Below are 22,672 nucleotides of genomic sequence, written 5' to 3'. Positions count from 1 at the left end.
TACTGGATACACTGACCATCCAACCTAACACCACAGTCATGGGAGACTAATTACTACTCTATAGACTGGGAAACATACACAACCTCAAATCTACAGGCAGAGACTCCTGGACTTCATAAATACAACCAGCCTTGACCAAATAGTGAATTTGCCTACTAGAAGCTCCAACATACTGAGCTTCATACTAGAAAATTATACTTGAATAGTACAACTGTTTAAGGGCTGATACCTTATACAAAAGACAGACTGTAACTGTGCTCTTTTGTGCCATATAAGTAGCTGTTATAGTGCTACACTTGGGGCAGAATCCATTTTTTGCCGGTGCCAATACCATACTTTTGAATGTATCCAAACAATCTTGCACAATCTTTCCTAATAATTTTGTTTGGAGGGTGCAGAGAACAGTAACAGGTCAACAACAGTTAGTAAATCAAGAGGAGATGATTTTAGGTAATGACCTTATAAATATGTTTCAGTGTGTGTGTGTGTGTGTGTGTGTGTGTGTGTGTGTGTGTGTGTGTGTGTGTGTGTGTGTGTGTGTGTGTGTTTGAAGCTGTGAAGAACTGTTGGCTCTGCTAGTGGCCTTTGCTGGTACCACAAATCAGTGCCCCACCCCCTCAGCTCTTTAAGTGAAGAGCAAAAAAAAAAAAAACACTTCACTGTATTAAGCCGATCTCTACATTTTAGAGATTGGCTTATTACAGTCTGATCTGCGAGCCCTCCCCGAAAGAAAAAAAAAGCTTCACTGTATTAAGCTGATCTCTGCATTATCGGCTTATTACAGTTAGACCCACCCCCATCAGCTTTTACATTCATAAGCAAAAAACAAACTGCCATTCCTAATACTGGCACACCAACCAGGTGGCCAAATGTATGAAAATCTCCCCCTTCCCCCAGTCCCAGCGATTCAGGTCCTGTTTCTGTGCCCTGCCCCTGATCCTCCTCCCACTCCACCCACTTAATTATATCTATCACAAAAATGCTTTTAAAGTTTAACACTCTACTTGTTACAATGTAGCAAACAGTTGCTACAGTTTAATCCCTGTCTGCTTCCAGCACTTTGGCACTCAAGTCTTAGTTTAAAAAAAAAAAAAAAAAAACACCTTTTCTATTAAACTGTAGCAAACTGCTTGTTACAAATGTAGCAAACAATTGCCGGTGTTGCACTAAAGAGAGAGAGCCTCTGATGAAGGATGGCTGTTCCATTTAGTAAACTGAAGACACAACTGGTCAAAAGTTTTGAGTTGTGTGTTAATCCATCGAATGGAAAACTGTGTTTGTGAGAGACTGCAATGCAGAGGGGAATGGAACTATGCCCTATCCCCACTGCAGTGCAGTCAGAGTTGGTATATATAAAGTGCAAGGAATGAGGGGGGGGGACTTGCCCCCTGCAAAAAATGCTTGCAGTGGGTGCTTTTTGTAAGTGTGTTGATGTGATCACACTCCTGTCCCCTGACCATCAATGAGTGCCTCAGATCACCAGAAGAAAACTTCACACTCCCTAACAGAATGGACAAGCTACCAACTGCTGCTCACTGCCACCCCCAGCTTCCCAGCTCCTCCAGCACCTGGATTGCTAACTGAACTTGGGTCACCTGGGGCATAGTCAAGGTTCTATCCCTCTGCCATGCAGTCATGTTCCTAGTGACATTTATTAAGTACTAGTAGGCAGAATGTTTGTTTGGGTTATTTGGGTCTTTTGGCATACATTCCAAGCTCTGACTCTTGATTTAATCAATTGTTGTAATTGAGGTATGAGCTCAATGGCTTTGTTTCCTTGTATTTCTTTTGAGGGTTAAAGTTGGTCTTCAGTGAGGGTGAGTAAATTAAAAAAAAAACTGAAAGGGTTGAAGTTGGTTGTACTATTATAAAGCAGTTCTGCTATCAGAATAAATTCTGTTGACTGTGAAATACACACCGAGCCAAGACTCGTACTAGAGGGGGTTTATTTGTTTTAGTGATCATGTGGAAAGTTTATGAAAATATCTATGGTGAGGTATGAATAATGACTGAAGGAATCTGGTAAGCACATTTCTTTTCCTGGAATGTGAAATGTTACACCGGATATGTGGCAAACCAACCAGTAGCCCTATATGCGAAATGCTTCTCTGTACTAGAAGCAGGACCTGATCCTGTCCCCTTTGTTAAGACATAACATAAAGGCTTGTTATCTGATCTAATAAGAAAGGGTTTTTGACAAATACGAGTTTCTAAAGAGCTCAGCAAACTGCCCTTAACTCCAGTAAAACAATATGCATCTTTTTCTCTCTTTTTCCTCAGGCTCCATCACATTTGGAAAGCAAACCCATCCCTGTAAGCATGGCAACTCTCCACTGAAGAAAAAATGGCCAACACCAGTTTTGGCCACTGACCTCTAGACTGGAAAGGCAACTGCACTGAACTAGTGACCTCCAAGAGGCAAGCAGGGTTATGATGACTCTTTATTCACTAGCAAAAGGTCTAGCAAGTACATACGGATCTGTGGCAATATGCATACATGCGGACATAAAGCCTAGAAAGTGGAGAAATATAAAAGAATGGACATTGTGCTGATGCTGTGGTGGCATGGAGCAGCTTTTCAGGAGACAGAATTCAGCACTACATGTACACTAATGCAGTCTGGACTGGAATCAAAAACAACAATCTCAGCAGACAGAGGTGCCTATATACTGGATTTAAGGCAGAATCCACAAGAAGTCCAAGATAAAAGCTAATCATCAAAATGTACCAATACACTTGTCCAACATTTCCTGGAGTTCATTAATTCCAATGCACTGGACCAGCTCGTTTTTACCCTCACTAGAGGTAGCAACATCCTTGACTTGGTCATAACTAACATGGGCGACCGTTGCTCTACACCAACAGTCAGCTCCTCCCTGGTTAGATCCAACCACAAACTAATCACCTTGGAAATCCACATCCCTCCCACCCCTCCAACAAAGGTAACCACCATGAAAAACTTCTCCAAAGCTAACTTTGGGCTCCTAAAAACAGAGGTGGCTAACTTCACAGCAGCCATGTAAATGGAAAATAGTTGCATGACTGCAGAATCATATACCAATGCACTGTACAAACACATACACAAATGCATGGATCTTGCCATACCTAATAGAACCAAGACACTCTCCTCCAAAAAAAGGAAGCCAATCTGGTGGTCCCCCTGCCATAAACAAACTCTACAACAGAAGGTGGAAACTGATGGGGAATAAGGTGAAGTCCCAAGACTGGAAAACCTCCCTTATCTGCCTCAACAAAAAGTTGAGATCCCTCATCAAATCCTCTAAAGCTGGCTATGAAAACAGAATTGCAGCAGACAGTAAAGACAACCACAAGGCCTTCTATAGTCATGTAAAGAATCTCCATGACAATACCCATATTTTCTCTGAGCTATTGCACAATGGTACCTCCTATACCGAGCCAACAGATATTGCCAATATACTGGCCGACAGATTAAGTGCCAACTTTACCCCCCCCCCCAAAGGACCAATCACAATACCAGTAGATTGCCAGGCACCCAGTACTACTGTTGCACAGGTTAAAACAGCACTGTCCAATGCCAAGAATACAGCCTCTATGGGACCTGACAATATCCCTGGCTGTGTTCTACATGAACCACTGAGTGAACTGGCACCTCACCTGTTTGCCCTGTTCAGTCACAGCCTCACCTCAGGCTTTGTTCCTACCGAAAGTGGCACTGCTACAGTCATCCCTCTCCACAAAGGAGGAGTGACTACAGACCCTGGAAAGTATCACCCCATTAGCTTGATGAGTCTGATATGCAAAGCTAAGGAATGAATTATCATGGACTTAATAAACAAGGATATTGGGAATCTCCAAACTCTGGATCCCACACAGTTTGGATTTGTGAAGGGTAGATCATGCCAGCTCAACTTGGTCAACTTCTTTGAGTCAGTCACCAGAGCTGTGGACGAAGGCAAGGTGATTCATACAGCCTACCTTGATCTGGCTAAGGCCTTTGATACCATTCCCCACTCAGGAATCATAGAAAAACTCACTAAGCTAGGCATCAACCCCTATATCATTAGGTGGGTTGAAAACTGGCTCACAGATAGAACCCACAGTGTGAAAGTAGCTGACTCTAAGTCAGACTGCGGACTAGTCACAAGTGGAGTCCCACAGGGTTCGGTCCTGGATCCTCTCCTGTTTGGTATCTACTTCTCTGAAATCCAGGCCAACATGAAGGGACTCTGGCTGACAAAGTTTGCAGACGATTGCAAGTTGGGAGCTATTATTAACTCCCCAAGTGATGTTGACATCCTACAGAATGGCCTCACTAAGACCAACGGCTGGTGTCAGAACCATGGCCTTAAGCTCAACATCAAAAAATGTGTCGCTATCCCTTTTGGGAAAAACTTGGTTCCCATTAATTATCACATTGATGGTAGTCCACTGAACACAGAAGGCGTTAATAAGAGATCTGGGAAGACAAGTTGACAGCAACATCACTTTTGATCACCACATTGTCACTGTGGTCAGAAAGTCCTTCTATATGACACATCTCATTACTAAGAATTTTGCATCCAGGAAGAAAGAGGCCATTGTCTTCCTCTACTCTTCCCTCATTAGGCCAATCATCGAGTACAATGCCCTATTTGGCATGTACCTCACTAGACACCTGCAACAACTGGAGAGGCCACAAAAGAACTTCACAAAGAGGATCCTAGGCCTTAAACACTTATCCTATATAGACCCAAAAAACTCCAACTATTCTCTGTCTCATATCGCCTACTTAGAGGCGATCTCTGCTTGATTTACAAAGCCATGTCTGACCCAGCTCTGTCAGAAATGGTACATATAAAGAAATCCCAATCCCTCCGCACCACACACTCTACAGACCTCAACCTCATTAACACAATCAACAGAACATACTGGAGGGACAGGTTCATAACCCAGAGACTGCCCATGCTATGGAATAGACTTCCCATACATGTCAAGCAGAGCACTTCACTGACCCTCTTCAAGAGAAATCTTGATGAGTGGATGGGAAATAGAAAATTCACTCCGGGGATAACCCCAGTGGCTCTATTTGACAGAGGCACTGGGAACTAAGGTAGGTGGCATGATGCCAGGGTAATCCTACTGCTAGGCTTGTAAAGGCCCAGGGGCATTAGCCTAGTACACACCTATGAACCTATGAATCCTGTAGTGTAAGGCTGCCACCACCACTACAAGGCATTTGAGGCTAGTAAAAGTCTGAAGAGGATCACTCTGAGGCCATGTAACCCTAATGCGTATTACAGAAATCAGCTGTGTTTCTAGCGGATTCTGTTGCCATCATGTCTACTGAAACCATCTACAAAATTCTAAAGTAGTAGGAGAAGAACAATTTCTAATGTGGCCACTCTAATTTCTGCACTCAAATGCAAACAGGTCTGAACTTGCTGATTTTCTTATGAATTAGAAACACTAATATAAGAATTCCCAGACTGCCTAAACTGTATCTTATATATGGCTTATGTCGTCCTCATGAAGAACAGCTAAATCTGAGGATGAAATTTTAGCAAAACTGAAGGAATGGTCTGAAAAGAGAATGATGGAAGGGGTACTAACCAGCTGGAAAAAAGAATTGTATGAATTTGTATTACTGGCATATAATAGGTCTAACTTATGATTTCTTGTTTTCTCATGACGTCAAAAGCACCATCTTTATTATGTCACTGTATAACTCTATTGGCATTCATTAATAGGCAGGATTTCTGAAGGGATGAGACAACAAACACAGTTGTAAACCTCTAGGACACAGCAACATAGACTGGTTAGGGCAAGGTACGTTCACATATCACAGCCTTTTATTGAGAAAACTTAGTTTTACTAAAAGCTTTGAGGATCAGTCTCCAGGTATATGCAGGGACAAAAATCTTTTTCCCATTTTAGTTTTAATTCAATCTTTGATGTTAACCAAAGGTGCTCTTCTCAGCACCCACAATGAGCCCAGAAATGACTCCTGCAATTCATACAGAGTTACATGTATTTGTAGCAAATCTACGTACAACTTTAGATTCTTTTTTATTAGACCTTTTGCTCCAACTACCATTGGAACTGGCTGGGTATCTTTCTCCACACTGCTCTCATTTTTGTCTGCAAGTCACAATATTTTATGATTTTTGTGTGTCTCTCTCTCTCTCTGTATATACAACACTGATATCACTAGGTGTAGCAATTTCAATTAACAATGCTACTTTTGTCTTTTTTTATGGACAACAATATCTGGTTTTCTCGCATCTATTTTTCAAACTGCTGATAATGGGTGATCCCATGTGATGTACACTTTATCATTCTCTACAATGCTTTGTGTCTCATGTCTCCAATGCTTTATAGATACTTCAGTAGTGTAGTGTTTGCACAATTCCCAATTCAACAATCTTGCCACATTACTGTGCCAGTGTACAGGCCGTCCGTCATAAGTGTATCATACCAGAAGATATGACTTGTTTCCAATTCTTTTTTACAGAATCTACATTTGTCTGTTTCTTTCATATGTTCAAAGGACTTTGTAAACCAGTGTGCACATAGTCCACCATCCAGGGCTGCCATTATTAACCTTTCATTTTTTGGGTTCAGCTCACCTTCCTTAACCATTCCTGCATCAAATCCTGATCAACATGAGGTTGTATTAGGAGATCTTTACACCTGCCACTATACTTATAGCTTTTCCACATTTCTTTTCTTCTCATCTGATCCTTCTCTTTATATTCTTTTATTTGTTTCTGGCACATTCATTTGTGTTTTTTTTCCAAACACCTTTATTGAATTATCACTTGTCACAGAGGCAAATTTACATTCATATAAAAGTAATCAAACTATATTAACATAACACACATTACACTTCACATATATTGCTATATACCATATAACCTAAGCAATATTACATAAATTATTCAGTTCCTGCCTTTTTTAAACAAGAAACCGTTATTAAACCATAACTTACTACATAGGCAATCATACATTTATATACATGAAAACAAACCACACCAACACAATCCTAGTCACCAGCATTTTACATCACAAACCATGCTGACACACTCCCAATTGCAAACATTATACATCACTTATAATCTACTCAATCTTTCTCACTCAAACATTACACAGCTAATTTAAGTCCTGCCACCTTTTAGACCTCATTCCTCCCTTGTATGTATTGTTCCCACGATTCCCATTTTTTCCTATGTAGTTTGCACCTACCCTTTTCTAAAGATCGCATTTCCAGTTGTTTTACCTATGCTACTATATTCACTACTTCCAGTACAGTTGGATTAGATTTTGATTTCCATTTTCTAGCAATTGCTTATTTGGCAGCCACCATTATTAGGCACTGCAAGGCCTTATTCCGATTCTGTATCATAGCTCAGAAAAATCATCTCCCTCGTCCTACCAATCTACCCACCCAGCATCCCCGACAGTGCATTCCGCAGGTAATCCTCAAAGTCCGCCAACTCACTGCACTCCCAGAAAATATGTTCCCAATTGCCTCTTTTTTCCCCTTCACACCTCCAATATTTACTGTCTTTCTGAGGAAAAATTCTCTGGAGTCTACTTGGGGTATAAAAATATCTATGTAAACATTTCCAGGCAAAAATCCTAAATCTTCTTGATTTTGTTGCATATTTGGGAGACATACATATATCCTCCCATTGTTTCTTTGCAAATTGCTGATACAATCTCTCTTCCCAATTCTTTCTACCCTCCTCTGATTCTTATAGTTATCATGCAATATTTTATATGCTCTACTAATTATTCCTTTTTTAAAGGCAGCTTCTGTTTTAGATTCTATTAAAAACTCTACCAGTGCTGGTCTTTTGTTTAGGACCTACCTATTTCTTTCTCTTTGCCTATACTTTGATATCAATCCCTGATATGGAAGGCAATCTCTAACCTGCAGTCCAAATAAATTCTTGGCATTTTCCCATTCTATTACCTTTCCCTCTATAGTTATTTGCTCCCAGTGCCTTAGTTCCTTTGTCAGATTTCTCCAATAAATTCCAGCTCTGTCTTGCCTATTGTCTGTATCCCTAATTGCAGTCATCTCTATTGGCAGAATCTCCTTTCTCCATTCCCGTGTTGGTTTAATTCTTAGAATACTTTCTGCTACTTTATGGATACAGTAAACTCTCAGTTAACAGGAACTCAAACAACCAGAACTCTCAAGCAACCAGAAAATAAAGAAATCAAAGAAATATGGTAAAATTTTCATGTGCTGCACCCCCCCCCCGAGAAACATGCCTTACATTTTTAGAGTTTTAGAGTTTTAAAAAGGAAAATAGGAATAAATTCCGTCTCTCCCCAACCTAAAAACAAATCAAACCAAACAAATAGTATAGGGTACAGTAGTCAGGCCTATTTTTAATAGTAACTCTCAAGCAACCAGAAACTACAGTTATCCAGCATCTACCAATCGCCATGGGTGTCGGTTAACCAAAAGTTTAATGTATAATATTCTGCATGGCAACTGCTATTCTCCTTAAAGCCCTGCATCCAAAATCCAAGTCTCTCTTTGTTTCTTGAACTTCACTCGTGTTTTATCATCATCCTTTTCCACTCTGAATTACAGTTTTCTGCTTGTGGTATGTATAGGTGTCTTACCTGTGTAGTTCTGAAATACCCCTTTAAATTGGGTAATCCCAATCTGCCCTGTTCGACTGGAAGAATCAGCTTATCCCATTTGACACTTGCCATCTTCCCCTCCCAGATAAAGTTCTTCAGCTCTTTATTAATTGCTACCGACAACTTCTCCTCTGGTTGATAAAAATATGCCTGACCTGTGTATTAAGACTAAAGGGACTAAAAACATTTTAACTGCTTGTATCTTGCCATCCATAGCCATATAACAAAGCTTCCATTTTCTCAGTTTTTTTTATTATCTTTTGTTTAGTCTCTTCCCACATATCCTTAGATGCCACACTAGAATAATTTTTAATCCATACTGGTGCTGCAGTAGCATTGTCGCCTCACAGTAAGACATTGTCCTGTTCGATTCTCAGCTACAGCGTCTTCTGTGTGGAGACATGCAAGAATGGGCGTACCTTCATTGAAGGTTGTGCGTCAGGGCCGGCAACTCGGCACGTAAAAATCTACTGCCAATCATTAGCGGACCAGAGTTCCACTGTGGCGACCCCTAACTGGGAAAAGCCAAAAGACACAACTCTTAAATATTTCATTTTATCATGTCCCCATAAGTATGAGTATTCCTGAACCAGTTCATGTGTGGGTACATAATTTACCGCTATTGTCTTTGTTTTAGCCTCATTAATTTTGTATCCCAAAAAGATCTGAAACTGTCTCAAAATGTTCCACAACACTGTAATGTCTTCTTCTGGTTTTGCCAGGTACAAAATAATATCACCTGCAAATAAAGCCAGCTTTTCTTGACTACCATATTTATTATTTACTTATCTGACATTTGTCGACTGGGATAGTCCGACTAGGCTAGTGCCCTTTTTCAGCGGAGGCCCGGGGAAAAAACTCCATAGTACAACTAAGCAAAAATTATAGAAATTTACCTAATATACAATAGCAATACAATAAAAATTACAGGATTGTAGTATAGGACAAAAATATACAATAAATATCAATATATCCTTATATTTTATATATATATATATATATATATAAAAAAAAAAATATATATATATATATATATATATAAATATATATATATATATAAAATATATATATATGGTTCCACTTCATATCATCGAATTATCATTTCATCGAATTTCAAATCATTGAGACCAAATCGTCGAAAACTCATAACATTGAATCTCAAATCATTGAAAACTATAAAACAGCTAGAAATAACATCCCACTGAGTTTTTACTACGTTTATGCAGGGGGGCATGCCACCCTGCACCCCCATGTGGGTGGCTCCGCCCTCACACCCCCCGTACATTAAATATACCAACTCCAAGGTCGCACTACAGTGGGAGAAAAAGGTAATTTCCTACCCCACTGTAGTGCGACCTGAGTATATTAATTACTGAGGGGCTATGGGGGGTGCAGGGGGGCTTGCCCCCCTGCATAAATGTAGTAAACAGTGTCTGGGATGTTATTTCCAGCTGCTTTATAGTTTTCAATGATTTGAACCGATATTATGAGTTTTCGACGATTGAGTTCACGATTTAGTCTCAATGATTTGAAATTGATGAAATGATAATTTGATGATATATATATATATATATATATATATATATATATATATATATATATATATATATATATATATATATGTGTGTGTGTGTGTGTGTGTGTATATATATATATTTTTTTTCTTACTAATTAAACTAATTATATAATGAATTTCTGAGTCCCTTATTTTCTTTGCCAATGGTTCTAAATAGAATGCAAATAATAAAGGGAAAAAAGACACCCTTGCCTGGTTCCTCTGCTCAAGCAGAAGTTATCAGAGAGGACGCCACCCACTGTAATTTTCATCTCCGATCCCTCATATATTCTCCTAATCAACTTTATAATTTCTTCAAGAAATACAAATGCATCCATTGCCCTCCTCAAAGTCCCAGCTTACTCTGTCAAATGCTTTCTCCGCATCAAGACCCACCAACAACAGTGGTGTTTTCTTACATTCTGCTTCCCTTTCTATAATCAATGTTCTGTTAATGTTGTCAAATGTTTGCCTTCCCTCCATAAAACCACACTGATCCATATCTACCAGTTATGGCATTACTTTTGCCATTCTTTTAGGCATTATAGACATGAACATTTTATAATCTTGGTTTAGTATTGAATGGGCTTGTATGAAGCTGGATCTGATGGCTCCTTACCCTCTTTAGGTATTACAGCTACTACTGTTTCCTTCCAGGATGGTGGTACTTCTCCTCTTCTTAAGATACTGTTAAACAAAACCTTCCAAATCTTTATCAGTTTTTTTCCTCCTAGCTTCCAAACTTTCACAGGAATACCACCCATTCCTGGGGACTTTCCTGTAGATTGGTTATACATCACAATTTTTACCTCATCTTCTCCTATCCTGTTAGTAATTGAGCCTCATCTACATCTAAACTTGTCATAGTTAATTCTTCCATAAGCATTTCCATTTGTATCTTTTCTTGATTTTCATATTTCTCTGATGTATAGAGACTCTTATAGACATTCCAAAATATTTTTAATACCTCTACAGGATCTTGTTACCTTCTTTGTTATAGGCTCCCTAAGTCTGGCAACAGCCCTTTCTACTTTCTGTTGCCTGAGTCGTTTTGCTAAAAGTTTTTGTGCTCTAGTGTTATTATCAAAAAACAGTTGCTTAACAGCAATCTTTCAAAGCTCGTGCATATTATCAAGGTAATCCCTTATTTTCTGCCTAACCTTCTGCAGTTGATCCTCTTCTTGATCTGTGAGATTCCCCATATTCTGCAATACTTTAACATTTGTCAGTCCCTCTAAATAATTCTTGTTACTTCTTAACCATAGCTCCCTTTCTTTCATTTCCACACTGTTTTTAAACTCCACATTAATTTTATCCCACTCCCTAGCTGTATTTTCAGAGGAAATTTCTATCCTCTTAAAGCTCCTCAATAATCTTCACTACCCATTCCTTAAATTTATTTATTTATTTATTTTGTTTACCGGGGAGGTCCAGTTGGATAGAGCTGTCTGTTTTCAGTGGAGGCCTGGGCAGAAAAGCTCCAAAGCAACTGCTATCATACTATACATAAGATATTTACATGAGTATTGTGGTTTAGACATACAATTATGAAATATAGCAGATAATAACATATGATTGCATAAGATATTTACATAAGCATAGTGGTTTGGACATACAATTAAAAGTATAGCAGGTAGTAACATATGATTGTTGTTCATACAGTATGTTTAGTAGAGATAATTTTGAAGATGTACTGAAGATAAAACAAAAAAGGAAACACTAAAAAAAATACTAGCCAGATAATCTTGAAGATGTAATGAAGATAAGAGAAGAAAGGAAAAACTGAAAATACTAGCCAGTTTGTCAAAGGAGGAGAATACAGACAAGTTCATACGAGGTTCATTGACATTTTAAGGGAAAGCTTTTCAACTTAGTCTAATGGAGAGTTAGTGGGTATAGATGGGACAGTGTGGAGTAGGCAGGAGTGAGTTGGTCAGTAACGTATGATAATATATAGTGCATCTGTGGGAGTTTTAAAGAAGACATTGGATAGTGGGTAGGGGAAAGGTGTTATAATTCCTCTCTTTTCAACAGATAGGTGGGAAAGCACCAGTGTATCATTTTTATTTCATTACCCTGTGTTTTTATTTTAGCGATTATTGGTGCATGATCTGAAATAGGTATCGGGTGGGTGTGAAGGCCTTCAATTAAATGCACATGTTCCTGTGAAATGTAAATGATGTCTAGCCTAACACATATTTTATATCTTAAGGAATAATATGTAAATTCACCCCAAATTCCTATTACTGAATTCACATCTTCCATGACAAATATTTTCATAAATTTCTTTAAAAATCTATTCTCCTTTGTTATATTTTCCCTTCTGGGCCCTCTAGACACATCTTCATTGCTGCACATCAAATTCCAGTCCCTACCTATAGATAACATTCCTTGCTGAAAACTGATTATTTCTCCCAGAATTTTCTTAAGCTCCATTATAGCAGTTGTAGGTGGAATGTAAATACATGCCATTGTAATCCTCCAGACATATATTATTATTATTATTATTATATTTCAACCTCTGATTTTTGCAGCTTTATCATCTCATCTGAATTTTTGTTTAAAGCTTCTTCCATTTTCCACCCTTTTGCTGTTTGTGTTGATATACTCCATCCGTGTTTTATTTTAATTATGTCTATATGCAGTTGTCTTATATCTTCCTGTAGGTTACTGGAAGTCATGTCTGAAGGCTGCATTGCATTTTGCTGAGCAGCTGCAGAACAATTCCCTAAGTCAGTGTTTCTTCCTCACTTTTTGTAGCTGATTTTTTTTCCAGATCTTCTGTTTTTCTTTTTTTTTTTTATTCCTGGCACCCAGGCACTGCACTTACTAGCCAGTTACTGAAATGTACCCATAAACACAAGTCTACTGGCCTTTTCTTCCGAGTTTCTGTTATTACACTGGGAGAGCTAGAAATAAGCTGCTACTCAATGTGCAGCCATCTTAGACGTTCTGGCACATTCAATTGTCTGAGTTTTGCCTTCATCTAGTTTGATTTTCATTCTTGCTTGACACTGGAATGCTTCTGCTAAACTAAGCAATCTTAGACTTCCTCGCCTTATGTTTTAGAACTTTCTCTGTATTTGGAAATAATGAGGTAAGCAGATAAGTATGAAGTATCACGGTTGCAGATCTATACATGTAATCAGTTTAGAGGAGGTCCATACCTCCATCACAGTGAGAAATATATAATCTTGGTATACATTTATTTTTATATATCATTTGATAAGAGTGAAGCATTTTTCTTGTTTTCCCAACCAACCAATCCAATGCATTTTAGGGCCACTCAATTACACCAAATCTGTAAGTTAGAACAGGAACAGCAAATTGGTTTATAGTTTGAACTTTATTCCTAAATATCAGTGCTGTTTTCAATATTAGTTTTAGTCTTCTGAAGTGTTCCTTACTGAGTTTTATTTGCATTTGTTCATATTTTATTGATGATTATTCATCAATTCTCAACTATTTATATACTCCCTCCAGCTCAAGTTCATTTATATCACATTTCAGTCCCAGTCTCATATTTTCTTGGTACTGCAACTTTCCTGCTTTAAACAATGCTTGTACACATTTATGAAGACCAAATGGCATTCTTATATAACCTGAGAAAGTTTTAACCACTTGCAGTTGTGCTTTCGACTCCCCATCTAATGAACTATGCAGTTTAAGTCATCCACAAAAAGTAGATGAGAAGTCTTTAATCAAGGTTGTTTCCTGGAAGCCAAATTATATCTATGACCTAATTTATTTAGTAAGCAGCTTAATGGATTAAGAACAAGACAAAACAACAGTGGTGACAAAGAATCATTCAGGAATATGCCCCATCGAAGTATTTTCCCTGGGAGAATAATCTGCTCTTTGTCACAGCTTAAATGCAAAGTAGTTTGACACTGTTTCATGGTCACTGTAATGTAATTGATCGATGATGGATGCACCTTACACATACTTAAGCACTCCTTTATCCATGAATGTGGGATGCAGTCAAATGCTTTTTTGTAATTTATCCATGCCATACTTAAGATTCTTTCCCTTTTTACAGTTCTGTATTATGGCTTTATTTAACAACAAATGATCCTTTGTTACCCCTTTGTTCTATTGCCATGACTGAATTTTTTTCTAATTGACTATAAACTCTGTGTGCATCAAATCAAGTATAGTTTGTACATTGCTGGAAATTAAGTTACTGGTCTGTAGGTTATAGGACAGCTTAAAGTTTCACTCTTAAGGAGGAATATCGTTTTCCCTGTTGACAGGGCTGGCGCCATTTTGGGATGCGTATATAAGTAATTCTTACTCATGGTTAAAATGTTTGTGTAAAGATGTTAATACTTTTAGCCAGAAGTTAGTTACTGCATCTGGGCCTGGGGTTTCCACTTAGGAGCTCTTCTTAATTTTGTTTCAGTTTCTCTAGTCATTACTTCATCCCATTTCATATCCTGTACATTTGAACTTCTTACTGTTACTTTTCATTTTTCTATCCATTCAGCATCATCATTATGTTCAGCTGGGTCTTCATAAATATTTCTCCAAAATGTGTCTATTTCTCCTTTTTTTGGTGAAGTTGCTTTTCCTTTTGCTTTATTTCCCAGGTTACAAAAAAGGTTTTTGGGTCATCAATGAATTGCTTATTTTGTAGTTTTTGTTTATAGTTATCTGCATATCTAAGTTTCTCTGCATGTGCTGATATCTTTAGTTATTATTTGCAATACTAAATGTTGGATCTTGGTCTGTTCTGACACTGATCGCCATTTTACCACGTCTATCTTTTTAAGTACTTTTGTTTTCTTAAACACCTTTATTAACTTATCACTTAAGGCATAGGCAAACATACGTTAACAGAAAATAAAACAAATCATTTTAACATGTTTCCTTTTAAATACAATATACAACACACACATTCTCTTTGCTATTATCATCAGTCCAACATTACAAAAAAATTGTTGAATTCCTGCTTTCCCTTAAACCTCACTCCTCCTCCTGAACATTATTTTACGTATATTGTTCCCACAATTTCCATTTATTTCTATGTAATTTGCTACTTCTCGTTTCCAATATATATATATATATATATATATATATATATATATATATATATATATATATATATATATATAATTTATAATATTGAATACCTCAAATATAGTTGGTGTAGACTTTGATTTCCATTTTCTGCTAATTGCCTTTATGGCACCTAACAGAATTAAACTTAATAAAGCCTTATTATGTGTAGGCAATTCAAATCCTGTATCCCAGCTTAAAAGAATAATTTTCTTACTTACAGCCATTTGCTTACCCAGTATTTCTTGTATAGTACTCTGTAGGGAATTTTTTAAATCTGCCAACTCATTACAGTCCCAAAACACATTCCCCTTTCTTCTACATCACACCTCCAACATTTGCTATCTACCTGTGGAAGAATTCTTTGAAGTTTGCTTGTGGTATAAAATACTTATGCATGCACTTCCAAGCAAAGATCCTAAACCTTCTGGACTTGGTTCTAAATATTTTTGTTGATTTGTTCCCTCTTCTATATTCTTCCAACAGTGACATTTCTTGTCTTAACTGCTTTATAGTTTTCTCTATTCGATGCTTCCATAATGGCACTTTATTTCTTCGTTTCTTATTGCTTAATGTTTTTGTGGTAAGACTTTATCTGTTATTAATTTAACTGCACAGTAATATATCATATTTACTTCTGCTGTATCACATGAATTCCTGTTAATACTCCTGATTACTGTGTTCATCTATTCTATCAGACTTCTAACATTTTGGAGTCTTATTTTCTGTAATCTATTTCTTTCACCCACCACTATAAAATCAAGCAACTCTTCTGTTAGGTTATTTTCTTCTAAACTGAGATCACATTCTTTGCACTCAGTTTTCTGTGGGACTTCTACAGAAAGTTCCACAACATCTTCCTGTGTCATATCTTCTTCATTTGCATCCTGCATCATCTGCTTCTCCTTCATATGGGAAATCATTGGCCCTTCACTCCACAACACTGCCTCCGTCACAGTTGCCACTGTTTCCTACTCCTTCTCTTGCTGTCCAACTCCAGATGAACTTTTGCACCGATTTCCTACTAAAGGATCCAGAGCATCATTATGTTGCAAGTTATCAGAATGCTGTTATTCTACCTGTTTCTCCTTAGTTTGCAGACACATTGTTCCATCAAGCTATGACATTACCTGTGTTGGATTTTCTACAATAAATTCTTCACTTCAGTTTCTATTTCTTTAACTTCTCCATTATTAATCATCTTTTCTATTTCCCCTTTGTTTTCTTATGTATTTATTTAATTTTTTGAATTGTAAAATTTTCCATATCAAGGTGCCTTTATTTCTGTTCAAATACCTTTGGAGATGCTTTTTTGTATCGATTAGTTTGGCTTTCTCCTCTGCATTAACACTGAACCATATCAGATCTCTAGTTCTTTTCCATGTCCATGTTTCTTTTTTATACCTTTCAAAAATCTCTAGGTTTTGTTCTTTATATTTTCATACGTCTATAGGTTCACAGGTGTGTACTAGGCCAATGGCCCTGGAGTCTTTACAAGCCTAGCCCATAAAAGTGCACTGGCATCATGCCGCCATTAGTTCCCGGTGCCTCTATCAAGTAGAGCCACTGGAGTGATCCCTGGGGTGAACTTTCTATTTCCCATCCACACATCAAGATTTCTCTTGAAAAGGGCCAGTGAGGTGCTCTGCTTGACATGTATGGGAAGTCTATTCCAAAACATGGGCAGTCTTTGGGTTACAAACATTTCCTCTTTTACTTTTTTTTTCCAGGCGGCCCAAAGTTTCTTTGTCAATGTAATGTTTTTCAAGGCTCTGTTGCATTAATGAATGCAAGTTTGCATTTGAAGCTTTTAACAATTTTACTTGTGCAAGTATTTTGTTTTCTCCTTATTTCTCTCTTAATCTTCTCTCTGGAAATTCTGGGTTTCTTGCATAATAGTAGCAATGCATAAGTTCTTTCTTATCCTGAATACTCCACTCTGTCATCTTTATGGCTCTTTTTGGCCTGTCAGTTTTTGTGGGTTTTGTGAACTACTACTTCTTTCTACAACAGGCGTCGGCCTCCCCCTAAGCCTGGCCTAACTCCAATGTAGGAATGTGAGGATTCTACACTGCCATTTTTTCCAGTCCTAACCCCATTGTAGGAGTGTTTCTGTTTCTTAAGGATTCTACACTGCCATTTTTTCTAGTCATGGAACCAGTGCGCAAAGGAGGAGTGGGCCCTTTTTTATGCTGTGACTTGTGCACCCAACTGTCTTTGTTACTTTTAACCTATCTCTATCCATGATATATGCTGTGTAACATACAGTCTATATATCAATGTTGTCTTGTTGAGATTTTGTAAAATCAGGGTCTGCCACATGAAGGTACTCACCAAGACTTGAGGAAGAATTCAGTTCCAACAATATTACTATATTTTTTCTTGCTGATTTCATCATCTCTCCATTTGGATCTTCTCCATTTCTCACTGGAGACTTCCCCATGTTGCTGGCAGGCCTTAATCAGATCTTATGTGTCATGCCCAAACATGACTTTGTCACTGAAAGAAGCATCCACCACCTTAGCTTCTCATGAGGGAGGTTCGATATAGCTAGCATACCTGTGCTTTATCATCTCATGAGGGAAGCTGGACACATCCTGGTTATTCTACACCTTAACTTCTCAAGATGGAGGCCAGCCATGCCTGAGTTCCTCATGAGGGAGACTGGGCATAACCAAGCTATCCTATGTCTTTGTCCCTCATGAAGTGACGCCATATCCAGGTTATCCTATGCCTTAACACCACATGACAGAGAATAGACATAGGTAGGCTATCCTATGCTTTATATTCTCATAAGGAGGCAAAACACAGCAAGGCTATCTTATGCCTTAGAATTAGGTGATAGTGGGTGGACATAGCCAGGCTATCCTGTGTTTTATTGTCTCATGAGGAAGGCTAGACATAGCCAGACTATCTTATGCATCCATTTCTGTGAAAATACAGTCCTGGTCACAGTACCAGTGGCATCACTGTCACACTGTGATACATGAACAATGACAACAGAATCCATAAAAAGAAGACCCGAGATTCTTTTACATCTGGGGACTGAAGACAAAAAACATTCTTCAGAGTCTGCGACACCAGGAAAGCCCGGAGAGGGGTCATATAAGATAATTAAATAGCATAAAAATCAGTACAGCTGAATGTTCTCTTACACTTGCCAGAATGTGTTAGTACTTGTCTGTGGTAGGAAGAGCCACATACTGAGACCTACAAGATCTGCAATGAGCAGCAAGTGATGCTGTTTATACATTAGCAATATTTATTGCTTCTGCTGCTGGTACTGTCTTTCTATAATCTAAAGGCAAGAAATAATTCACTGTTAAAAATTTGTGTCAGGAGAAACACTATGTGAACATATCAAGAAGTTATGTACTCACCATAACGTTTGATGAATGTAGTCCATCTCGCCTCAGATACTTACCCATGGGTTCGGAGCTGAATATCGGCTCCAACTCGGCCAAACTTTTCTAGCTCGAAGTCTTCTATTGGCTGGGCTAAGATGGTATCCCATGCTGCATTGCTCCATATCCCCAGATCTAGTTTGCTGCAAACACCACACTCATACCTCATGCATAACAACACCCAAGGAAAGAAGAATAAACGAAAGGTGAAGGGAGCTCTGAAACCCAGACCTAACCTTCAGATCCTCCAGGAAGGGGGAAGATGGGAGGGTAAGTAAGAATGTGAAGCGAGATGGACTACATACATCGAACGTTATGGTGAGTACATAACTTCTTGATGTTATGTAGTCCAATCTCGCCTACATTCTTACCAGTGAGACAGGGTCCCCAGCACCTAAATCCTGGGAGGCTCAGAGGAAGATACTCCTGAGTACTGTGGAACCAAAGGAAGATCTGCCCCTAGATACCATGTCCAGCTTGTAATGAGTAACAAAGGTGTGAGGAGATGCCCAGGTAGCTGCAGCACAAATATCATCCATAGACAATCTGGCCTGATAGGCTGTAGATGTAGATACAGCCCGAGTAGAGTGAGCCTTGACTGGAAACGGTAGGTCTTTACCCCCTGAGGAATAAATGAAAGAGATGCAATTGGATATCCACCTGGATAGAGTGATTTTGGAGACAGAAGACCCGATTCTGTTTTCCGAAAAGGAAACAAACAGCTGATCAGATTTTCGGAGATCTTTGGTTCTGTGCAGATAAAAACATAACTGTCTGTGTACATCCAACTGATGAAATTTAAATTCTGCCTTGTTTGAAAATTGGGGAAAGAACACTGGCAACTCAACAGATTAATTAAGATTAGATATGGATGCCACTTTAGGAAGAAAGGAAGGGTTTAAGAGAAACCCTGTCCTTATGAAAGATCAAGTATGGGGGTTTGATAGAGAGAGCTTGAATCTCTGAGATGCGTCTGGCTGATGTGATGGCTACTAAAAAGGCAGTCTTCCAGGTCAAGAATTTTAAGTCATAAGTAGCTGCAGGCTCAAAGGGTGGCGAAGTAAGTGCTTGCAGAACAAAATTTAAATCCCAAGGCATGATCGGTTCCGAGACAGGAGGACGGAGTAACAGAGTGCCCTTCAGGAAAGCCTTACAGAGTCTGTGAGCCATCAGACTAGGCTCATTAGCAACATGAAAGTTAGAAATCACTGCCAGTTGGACTTTAATGGTAAAGGACGCTGAGCCCTGATGAAAAAGCATAGACAAGAACTCCAAGACGGAAGCAAGTGGAGCTGTGTAAGGGTCAATCCCTTGGGTATGAGCCCAGATAGAAAACCTCTTCCATTTGCTGGAATAAATCTTCCTAGAAGAGGGTTTATGAGAGGAAGATAAAATATGAACTACCTCAGGTGAAAAGTGATGAAGCCTAACTAACAACGGAAGTGGAGTAGCCAGGCTGTCAATCAGAGGGTCTGCAGAGAGGGATGGAGCTGCTCTGACATATGTGTCAGTAAGTCTGGTTGTGGGTCCAGAATCCAAGGCGTGTCCACAATGTAGGGATGGAGAAAGGGGAACCAAACTTGACGAGGCCAGTGTGGAGCAATCAGAATCATTCTGCTTCCCAAGGATTGCACTTTCTGAATCACTTTTGACAGCAAGGGAAAATGGAGGGAAAGCATACAGAAGACCGGAGGGCCAATCGTGGACTAGAGCGTCCCTGGGTGACTCCCCCTGTGGGGGGATCAATTTGAAGTAGCTGCTGCATTTGGCATTGAGGGGGCTGGCAAAAAGGTTGCAGCAAGGCTGACCCCATCTGTTGAAGATCCGTTCTGCAACTAGACGGTTCAGGGACCACTCGTAAAGTATCAGAATAGCTCTGCTTAGCCTGTCTGCTATCACATTGGACTTCCCCGGAATGTGCGTTGCCACCAGAAACCGTTGGGAAGATACTGCCCATTGCCACACTCGCATGGCTTCTCTGCACAGGGGGTATGACTTGGTTCCTCCCTGCTTGTTCAGATACCACACCACTGACATATTGTCTGAGCAGATTGCAATAGTCCCGAGAGGTAGAAGTGCCTGCAACACAAGTAGCACCGCTCTCCTCTCTAGGACGTTGATATGCAGATGTATCTCGTGCTCTTGCCACATGCCTTGGACTGTCCTGCCGAGATAATGCCCCCCCCCCCAATCTGGGAGGCATCCGTGGTCACCGTGGAAATTGGGGGTGGTGGAACGAAGGGTTTTCCCCTGTCCAGATTGTTGGTGCAAAGCCACCAACTGAGATCCTGTTTGCATCTGTCCGTGAGCAAAATAGGGTGGGAAAGTGGAAGTCTCTGGAGAGACCACTGAGCAAAGAGGAGCCATTGAAGGAGCCTCATGTGTAATCTTGCTAGAGGGACTAACATAATTGTTGCTGCCATAGTCCCCAGGAGTTGGAGAACCCATCTTGCCTTCGCTCTTTTCAGGGGGAGCAGGGCGTGCACCTGTTGCTGTAAGACTCTGATTCTCTCCTGTGGTAGAAAGGCCTGCATTTGAACAGTGTCTAGCTCTGCACCTATAAAAATGACACGCTGTGAGGGTAACAAGGCAGATTTTTCCCAGTTCAGTGTTATGCCCAACTGTTGACAGAGAGTGATGGTAGCGTCCCTGGTTTGGATTAGTAGATGCCTGGTGGTGGTAGTGAGGAGCCAGTCGTCCAGATACAGAAACACTTGGAATCCTTGACATCTCAAGTGAGCTGTCACCACTGCCATACACTTGGTGATCACCCTGGGCGCTGTGGTGAGACCAAAGGGCAGGGCTCGAAACTGAAAATGACTGGCTCCCAGCCGGAAGCGTAGGTGACTCCTGGATGCCCTGTCCATTTTGATATGGTAGTAAGCATCCTTGAGGTCGATGGAGCACATCCATACTTCTTTTCCCAACAATGGGAGAATTGACTGTAATGTGACCATACGGAACTTGGACTTTTGTACATGGTTATTCAGTTGGCTGAGATCTAATATGGGTCTCAGGTCCCCTGTTCTTTTCGGCACCAAAAAGAATCTTGAGTAAGTCCCTAATCCAATCTGGTCTGAGGGGACATGCTGGATGGCTCCTTTTTCTAGCAGCTTTGAAACCTCTGAAGCCACGTGATCCCTTTGACTGGGTGGAGCGTCCAGGATTTTTCTTACTGGAGGGGGATCTGATGAAAAGGGGATGGCATAACCTCCGGAAATTATTCGTAATACCCATTGGTCCTGGGTGATGCTTTGCCAGGCTTCTGGGTATAATGATATTTGACCCCCGACTGGCTCCGGAAACGCACAGTTGGGCCTCCCATTAGGAGTGACGGTAGGGAGAGCCGCAAAAGGAATCTCGGTCTCCCGAATTGCGGGGGTCCCCCTGCCTCTAGGGCGGCGTCTCCCTGAATAACCTCCCCCTCCTCTGCCTCTGGAGGGGGGCTCACCTTGTGCACCAGGAAAAAACCTCTGTGATTTTTTGAACCACATCTTCCCACCCCTCTGGGCCTTGGGGTAAGGCCTAGAGGGAAGGGAAAAACGAACCCCTACAGCAGACAGAGTTTTTCCCTCTTGCTCGCACCTGGTGAGGGTGTCTTTAACCCTGGTTCCAAACAAAGAAGAACCATCAAAGGGGGCGTCAGTGAATGAAGACTTGAAGCCCTCCATGAAATGACAAAGGCGCATCCAGGCTTGCCTCCTAAGGGTGATTCCTGAGCTTGCTGCCCTACTCGCTCCCTCGGCTGCATATGAAGTAAGCCGTATGGAGGCGTTAACGATGGAATTGAGGGTAGACATCTGGGGGTTAACCGTCTGGGCCACCGCCTCAGGAATGTTACCCGTGAGAGTATCTCCTAGCTCCTTGAGGAGATCTCTCTGGAGCCGAGTAAAGTGAGATAAGTAGTTTAGCGACCGTAAGGTAAAGGTTGCTGATGAAAGGGTACGCTTCCCCTAACGGTCCATGGTCCTAGACTCCTTGTTAGGAGGATGGACGCAGGAAGAAGTCTCGGCTAATTCCTTCTGGGTGGCCG

General features: G+C 40.0%; 1 protein-coding gene across 2 annotated transcripts in view; it reads right to left on the bottom strand.

The window, feature by feature from the left end:
• The window catches only part of FRMD4B (FERM domain containing 4B), a 2,055,076-nt gene that overhangs the window by 639,500 nt on the left and 1,392,904 nt on the right, over positions 1-22,672 (bottom strand). The window lies entirely within an intron of this gene.

This window comes from Protopterus annectens, chromosome 7.part0 (genome assembly GCF_019279795.1).
Source record: "Protopterus annectens isolate FY-2018-M chromosome 7.part0, PAN1.0, whole genome shotgun sequence".
Lineage (NCBI taxonomy): Eukaryota > Metazoa > Chordata > Ceratodontiformes > Protopteridae > Protopterus > Protopterus annectens.
This window is presented reverse-complemented; position numbering and strand designations above follow the sequence as displayed.